This window comes from Amaranthus tricolor, chromosome 14, assembly GCF_026212465.1.
Source record: "Amaranthus tricolor cultivar Red isolate AtriRed21 chromosome 14, ASM2621246v1, whole genome shotgun sequence".
Taxonomy (NCBI): domain Eukaryota; kingdom Viridiplantae; phylum Streptophyta; class Magnoliopsida; order Caryophyllales; family Amaranthaceae; genus Amaranthus; species Amaranthus tricolor.
In genome coordinates, this window is record NC_080060.1 from 8,851,397 (window position 1) to 8,860,057 (window position 8,661).

At 30.9% G+C, this 8,661-nt stretch overlaps 1 pseudogene; it reads right to left on the reverse strand.

Moving 5' to 3' along the window:
* Positions 1-3,077, reverse strand: part of LOC130799258 (albumin-2-like) — a 23,936-nt pseudogene extending 20,859 nt beyond the window's left edge.
* Positions 3,078-8,661: the final 5,584 nt, after the last annotated feature.

An 8,661-nucleotide genomic window follows, 5' to 3' on the forward strand; every position in this document is an offset into this window, starting at 1 on the left:
AATTTCTTTTTTATATGGATAAAACTATGATTTAATGTTATTATGGTATTGATGTACTCACTTTTTTTTATTGTTGTTGCTTTGACTTTAACTAATATTCCAACATTTTATAAAAGGAAAAATTACCTAAAATAATCTAACATTTTTATGATTTTTCTACAATAATCAACTTATTGATTAACCATGAATAATTCTAACTTTAGGTGGTATTTGCCTAGAGTAAACTTGGCTAACTCGATGACCTGCATTGTAAGTAATTCACCAAAATAATAAAGTAAAAATTAATTTAAAATTTTTAAAAGATTTAAAAATTTACATAAAATATTCTGAATAATAAAAAAATCATAAAACTTTTTTAAACATTTTTTTGGACATTTTTTTGATATTTTATTTTAATTTATTTTTTTTTAAAAAAAATTGCTATAACAAATCATCCGGTTACCTGGTTTACTCTAGAAAAATACAATTCAAAGTTGAGATTATTCATGGTTAATCAATAGGTGAGATTATTATAGGAAAATCATGAATGTGTTGGATTATTCTAGGTAATTTTTCCTTTATAAAACTTACTTTAATAAACATATATATATCAATGAAAATCAGTAAATGATACTTATATGACATATCATAATATATTGTGTGATATTAATGGTCAAAGTAGAAAAAGTTTGCCTATGAAAATCAAAATAATTAAAAAAAGATTTAAAAAATTGAAAAATTATTATGAGAATAATTATTATTACTATTACTTAATTTTACATATTATTATGAGAATGATTGTCTTTATACGATTCTTACCCAAATGAGTTGAACTATTGAAATTTTGATGATGACAATTACTAATCATATTATCGTGCATGTCTAAAATCTATCATTTTCAAAATCTTAGTATACGTTTTAAAAAAGTATAATTGCTGATTTTTCTTCTAACTACAATTATTATAATACATACTATAATTCACTTGATTTCTCTTTTAATATTCAATTATGAAAATACTTATTGGGTTTAAAACTTTTAATATTATATTAGTAACTGATAATTAAAAACATAAGTTATGTGAACTTGACTTAGTACGAAACACAGATCAAGCTTAAATTTTATTTGAATTTGACATGTGATCTAGGGCTATAATGTCAAGTTCGCAAATTTAGTTTGAAAAAACTTATTTTCATTTTATTTTTAATATGAAATTCAAATTTGTTCAAAATAAAAAAAAGGCTTAGATTCAAATTCGAAGTCGTATGTCAGGTTAAGTTGGAGTTGGGTGGAGTCGATGTGTGACTCGAGTCGAAGTATCGGATTTTTTATGAGGTCCAACTCTAGTCCGTTTTTGAGTCAAATTCGGATAATATAATCGCATTAAGAGTCGGATATTTTTCCTCGATTTCAAATCAGATTAAATTCCTCGAATTGAGTGGATAAAGGGTAGATTCGAACTAATAAGAAGCCTTTGAATCTTCTATAAATAACTTTTCATTGGCTAGCTTTCTTCTTGTGTCTAGATCTAGAAAAATACGATCTAATATAGTATTACAAAGCATTAAAACTACCATCAAACTTAACTTAGAGCTCACTATTTTAATGATTACAAACCCTTTAATCAAACTAAAATAGATATAAACTTAATTACGACTGAAATCAACTAGATGAACAACTATGATTTAGATTGTTTATTATATAATGAATATCCTAAAACCTAAAAATAAGCTTGATTATCATAAGGAACCAAACCAAAATTTTGAACAAGTTTATCTTCGGTTTAATTTTGAATGCCTTGGTTGAATGTCTAACAAAAAATACTATAAAATCTTATTTGTATAATTACCGTTGGTACGTGGAGGCACATAGTCTACTTTGAAATCATTTGACCTTGTTAGCTATGTTCTCTAATTGGAACAACTACAGTTAATTAGATCAAGAATGAAAGGGAATCATCAATCTTAAACTGACAATCACTTTGATGCTTATCCGGCTGTTGTTTCATCCGATTTTATGCCATTAATAGAATATGTTTCAAGTTGGAAATCATGCGTTCCCTCCTCTGTAAACTGCGATCAACTGCTTGATTAACTGATTCACCTGCCAAATATGAAAGATGTAAATGGGGAGGTTAGTTATAAACCACTTCATAAGGGATAAGTTGCAAGGCATAGTGGTAATGAGTGTTAAACCACCATTCAGCCATTGGTAACCATTTAATCCATTCTTGAGGTTCATGGCCACACATGCAACGTAGGAAAGTTTTCAAACATCGATTAACAACTTTTGTTTGCCCATTGGTTTGAGGGCGATAAGAGGTGGAAAAACAAAATTAAGCGTTATGGATAGAAAGCAAGGCCTGCCAAAATTGGCTTAAAAAGAGAGGATCTCTATCGCTAATCATGGATTTAGGCCACCTATGAAGCTTGAAAATGTGGTTTAAGTATAATTGTGCCACTTGAACTACTGTAAAAGGGTGAGAGAAGAAGATAAAATGGGCGTACTTATTCAATTTGTTCAGTACTGCAAAAATTGTATCCTGCCTCTGACACTTTGGTAACCCAAATATGAAATCCATGGAGATATCTTTCCATACTTCAATGGGAATTGGTAGGGGTTGTAAAAGGCCAGGAGATGCAATAGGCTTACACTTGGAATTTTCCTTATCATACCCTTCCTAAAAAATAAAGTTTTAACCCTTCGAACTGTGAGGTCTCTCCCTGAATGTCCTGCCTCAACTGTAATCAGGCCCAACAACAAGTTTTCCCATCTTCCTGATCAATCCATCTTGAAAAGTCATGTGAGCCACAGGTATACCACATTGCAACTTATCAACAATGGATTGTAAATGAGAGTCTAGTTGATAACTTTGTTTGAGCTTTAGCATGAGATCAGAAGAAACTAAGGAAACATCTATACTCAAGAGGTCAGCACCTTGGACCCTGGAAAGAGCATCGGAAGCCACAATTTCTTTCCCACTTTTATAGTGAATTTCATAACTAAAGCCCTTTAGCTTAGATAACCAAAATTGTTGAAACGGGGTTAAAATTTCTTTTTTGTAACAGTCACTGCAAACTTTTCTCATCTGTCTTGACATTGAAGTGAGCCCCGGAGAGGTATTGTTCCCATTTCTGATTTGCAAAAACCAAGGCTAAGAGTTCTTTTTCATATGTAGAAAGTTTGCTCTATCTGGCACCTAAGGACCAACTTATATAAGCAATGGGATGTTCGTCTTGCATTAAGACCGCCCCAATACCTCCTTTAGAAGCATCGATTTCCACTGTGAACAACCTTTCAAAGTTAGGTAAAGCTAAAACAGGAGCAGAAGTTAGAGCATTTTTAAGGAAAGAAAAGCATTATCTGCATTCGCATTCCAAGAAAATGATCCTTGTTTAAGAAGATTTGTCAAGGGTTTGCTACGGGTGGCATAGTCGTTAATAAACCGCCTATAGTAACCAGAAAACCCCAAAAAACTTCATAGCTCTTTCTGGGAAGTGGGGAAAGGCCAGCTGACAATAGCATTGATTTTATTAGGGTCAGTTTCTATCCCCTAAGAAGAAATGAAGTAACCTAAGTCTTTAATCTTGGACACACTAAAACAACATTTAGAATCTTTAGCAAACATACAGTTATGTTGCATGGTTTCAAAAACAGCTTGAAATGTTGAATATGATCACTTGCAGTTTTACTATAGACTAAAATATCATCAAAAAACAATAGAAAACACTTCCTTAAAAGCTTTATTCATCCAATTTTGAAAACTAGCAGGAGCGTTAGCCAAACCAAAAGGCATGACTAGAAACTCAAAGTGGCCAGAATGAGTCTTAAAAGCTGTTATATACACATTATGCTCATCTACATGCAATTGGTGGTAACCTGAACATAGATCAATTTTGCTAAAGATAGTGGCACCAGCAAGTTCATCAATCAATTCTTTTAACACAGGGATGGGGAACTTATCCTTTACTGTTTGAGCATTGAGTTGCCTATAGTCAATACAAAGCCTCCAACTACCATCTTTATTTTTCACTAGGACCACAGGGTAAGCATAAGAGTTGTTACTATGCTGTATAACACCTTTATCCTACAAGTCTTGTACTAAATTTTCAATGATGTCCCTTTGTTCCTTCATTTAAAATCAAACAATACAAACAATCAAACAATTAACTTTGGTTGAATCAACATTATCTCAAAATCATCTCAAAAATCATCTCAAAGTTAAGATGATAATACATTTAAAGAACGAAGAAAATTAGGTGCGTTTAAATAAGTTGTATAATTTTTGGCTTTTAAGTGGCACAAAGAATACATTCACCCCAATATAAAGAAGGCAAATTAGCTTGAAAAAATAGTGCTCTTACTGTTTCCAATAAATGCTTATGTTTCCTCTCTACTACTCCATTCTGTTGAGGAGTGTCACTACAGCTTGTTTGATGAGTGATGCCTTTTTGGTAATATAAATCTTTGATTGGGCCATCACAAAGCTCTTTAGCATTATCAGTTCTTATAATATGGACAATAGTACCAAACTGAGTCTGAACATAATGCAAAAAATTATGAAGAATAGGAACTGAATCAGTTTTATATTTCATCAAATGCACCCAAGCATACTTAGTGAAATCATCAACTATAGTAATGAAAAGTGTACAGCCTTTGGAAGATACATGTCTATAGGGACCCCATACATCAACATGTAAAAGTTGAAAGGGCTTAGTACTTTTTATTTCACTTATAGGAAAAGATAAGCTACATTGTTTGGCTTTTGGACAGGTTTGACAAATTGTATTTGAACAAGTTTGTTTAGTCTGTAGACTAGGAATTACATGAGAAAGCTTTGCAAAAGGAAGATGCCCTAGCCTGAGATGCCAGAGCTTAGCTTGGTCATGATTTTTGTTTGAACTTGTAGAAGCTGTATAGGCTGAAGAAACTGGTGTGACACGTTGCTGCTCAGTTATTGATAAATCTGCACTTGCATAGTATAGACCTGACCTCAGTTTACCAAGAACTATTATCTTGGTCAAGGTAGGTCCCTGTAGAAAACAACTGTGAGAATTATACCTTGCTTCACAACTCATGTCAAGGCATAATTTGTGTACAGAGATTAGAATTAAAATGAAACTCTGGTACATACAACACATCTTGTAGTTCAATATCAGCATTGAGTTTAACTTGAACAACATGAGTAATCAATACTCTTTTGCCATCAGGAATAGTGATAAAATTATCTTTAGTAGCAATAATTTGTAAGAGGAAAACATACTTAAATCATAACAAAAATGATCTGTGGCGCCACTGTCAATAATCCAACTACTAGCATAGTGAGAAGATAAGCAAAGTTTACCTGCAAAGAAAGCATTATGAGAGGAGCTTTCTGCAGGACCTTGTTTGGCAGGATCAATCATTTTTGGTTTGTCAAGGAGATTTAGGATTTGTGTGTACTGTTCTTTGGTGAAGCTAGTATGAACCATATCATCTGTAGAAGCTTGAGTATCTGGTGTGGTGGAGTCTCCTAGTTGAGTGCAGTGAGCAAATTTCTTTTGAGGAGGATATTTTTGATCCTTAGGATAACCATGAAGTTTGTAACACTTGTTTATAGTGTGACCAACATAATGACAGTGATCACAATGCAGCAGAGAATTCATTTTATAATTTCCTCTTCCTGGAGTGAAACCTCCTTTGTCTTGAGTAAAACCTCCTCTGAAAGTACTGTAACCACCTCTACCTTGATTATTTCTTGAATATTGAGAATCATATATAATCTTTTTCTATCTGCAACAAAAGCCATTGTCTCGGAGCTACTGGTTTTGACATCACTGATTTATTTGTGTTTTTGCTCTTGAAGAACAATTTTGTAAGCTTGTGAAATTTGAGGTAGAGGATGCATCATAAGGATGTTACTCCTTGTTTGTCTATACTCATCTTTGAGCTTCATGAGGAATTGAATAAGCCTCTGATCTTGTAGAATCTTTAGAAATTTTGCAGTAAGGTTACAAGCGCACTTGTTACACTCACATACAGGCAAAGGACAGACATCATCAAGTTCATCCCACAAAACCTTTATTTTTGAGTAAAACTCAGCCACATTGTCATCTTCCTGTTGAATGTTGGCTATTTCCTCTTGTATAGCAAACAATTGAGTAGAGGAAGTCTGTCCATATCGTTCCTCTAAATCTTGCCACATTCCACTTGCAGTCTTAAAAAAGAAAATACTCTTAGATCTCTTCCATGTTATGTAATTTTCTCCTTCAAACTTCTCACTGACAAAAGATTGTACTGTATTATTTGATGGATGAATAAAGAAAACTATACTAGGATCTGAAGTGAGCTCTAGAATACGATTATTAGGAGTATGAGTAGTGAGAGCAGATTCTTCAGACATTGAGAATGTGTTTTGAAAAAGAAGAAAACAAAGAAGGATTGAGTGTAATGGAAGAGAATGTAAGAGTAATATGAGAAGTCAAAGAATGAGAAATGCAGGAGACCAGAAAAGAAAGATTGTAATCAATCAACAAAGGTAATCAAGATGAAATATGTGAAGAACAATATGTAATCAAGATTACAATCAACAGCAAATGTAATCAAGTTGATCGAATACCTGAGTAATCTGATACCATGACAGAATCTGAAATTATAACTTCTAGCACATACAAGAGCAATATGGGAATGCAGTATTCATGCAATGGAGTAATCCATTCAAATAGATTGAAAAGCTAATCTAATCTTTATTGAAATAGAAAATATAAACGAGAAAGAAAGAACTGAGCTAAATTGAGAAAGAAAAAAGAATTAAAAGATCTTGACAAAGAACAGAAAAAGGAGCATTTAAATACATCTAAGAGGAGAAGATTATATCCTCATACAGATAGCCTATGAGTGCTGAGCTGGACTTTCTGTTACAACAGAATGATGAGCTGTCATTCTGTTATAACAGAAAGTTGTTAAGCACAAATCTAATTTATTAAGCACTAATATCCTCAACAGTCTGAATTTTTTTACAAATTATTTTATCATTTGCTTTATATTATAATGTAGATTTATAAAACAAAAAAGATGTCTTACAAATATAATTATACAACTTTAATAAAAGAAAATATTTATTATTTTACCTTGAAAAAAGTTGAGTTTTTTATGGCAGCCAAGACACATAAAAAGTACAATTTGAATATTGAAAAAGAATCAATAAGTGTATCTATTGTGGATACCGAATATAGTAGTAATCTGTATAAGAAATTTTATCACAAAACATGTGGTTTGTGTGCATTTTATTTTTATTGATAATAGGAAAACGATACCTCAAAATTATCAGGAACTTCATAACTTTGATTATTGTAAAGTAAAAAAATCTAAAAATCAAAATACGATAATTCAATAGAGATTTTGAAAATATAGACAAAATATAGTAGAAATACATAGGTAAATAAATCTTATTCTACTAATATAAGGTCAGAAATTATTCAAATATATTAAGGAAACTTGAATATTTTGACTACAGAATAAGGCAACAAAAATTCACAGTTTTATTAGTTGATTTAAATATTTATTTAAGGCAACTTTTGTAAACTTAGGGAATTGGTAACGTAAATATAGCAACAATTAATTTAATGGTTTTTTTCTATTATTAATTAACAATAACCATGTATGTAATCTAATCAAGGTAAATTTCAAATACTATGTCTGCAAAAGAAATCCAAAGTGCTAATTTGTTTTACCATTTATTGCAAATTAATATTACATTATAGAATTACTACTGGATTTAATGCATCAATTACAAAATTATTGCAAATCAATCATACCATTTCCTTATTTATTATATCAATTATTCCTAAATTTTAATGTATCAAATACAAATTTATTGTCAATCAATTATAGAATTTCTTTTATTTAATGTAAGATTACATGTTGTATTTAAATTGCTTTGTCAATAACCTATTCCAGTCAAATTAATCCAAATGTCAGAATCACTCTTATTGCGACATTTATTATTTTGCTTCAACTTTATTAGAATGTATGATATGATGATATGATTTCATTGAAAAATTTTTCAAATAATTGTAAACCCTAAATTTGATTTATCTAATTTTTGATATAAATAACTTTTTACTTCGTAATATTATGTATCTTTTTACTTTCTAACCATCATCTATCTTTTAACTTTAATATTAATATTATGTTTTATAATTTCATTCATTTGATAATTATTTTCAATGATTTCATTTCAATTGTATTTGATAATGAATAAGCTTAATAGTTGTGTGGAACAAGTTCTTTGATGCTTTATGATGAATGGTATTAACTACAATAAATAGGTGTATTCTGTCATTTGAGATGTATAATTTTTATATCCTTCTATTTTATTTTTCTTTATAGGTGCTGATGGGGCATTTTGTAAGAGCAAATTGATCTATAAATGTAATTTGTACATTGATTAACCTTGGAAGAAGAGTAATACTTTCCCGTTCTAATTTGTTGCACCAGAGTAATTTAGCACACATCATAAGAAATGGTATTCTAAAAAACAATGATTTGCATATGGTTTTCATCGACTTGAAAAAAGCATATGATAGCATACCGCGATGCATCATCTGGAATAGTCTCAAGGCTCGAGGTATATCATTAATGTACATTGAGGCCATACGGGATATGTATGACAGAGTTTCGACAAACATTTAGACACGGTGGGG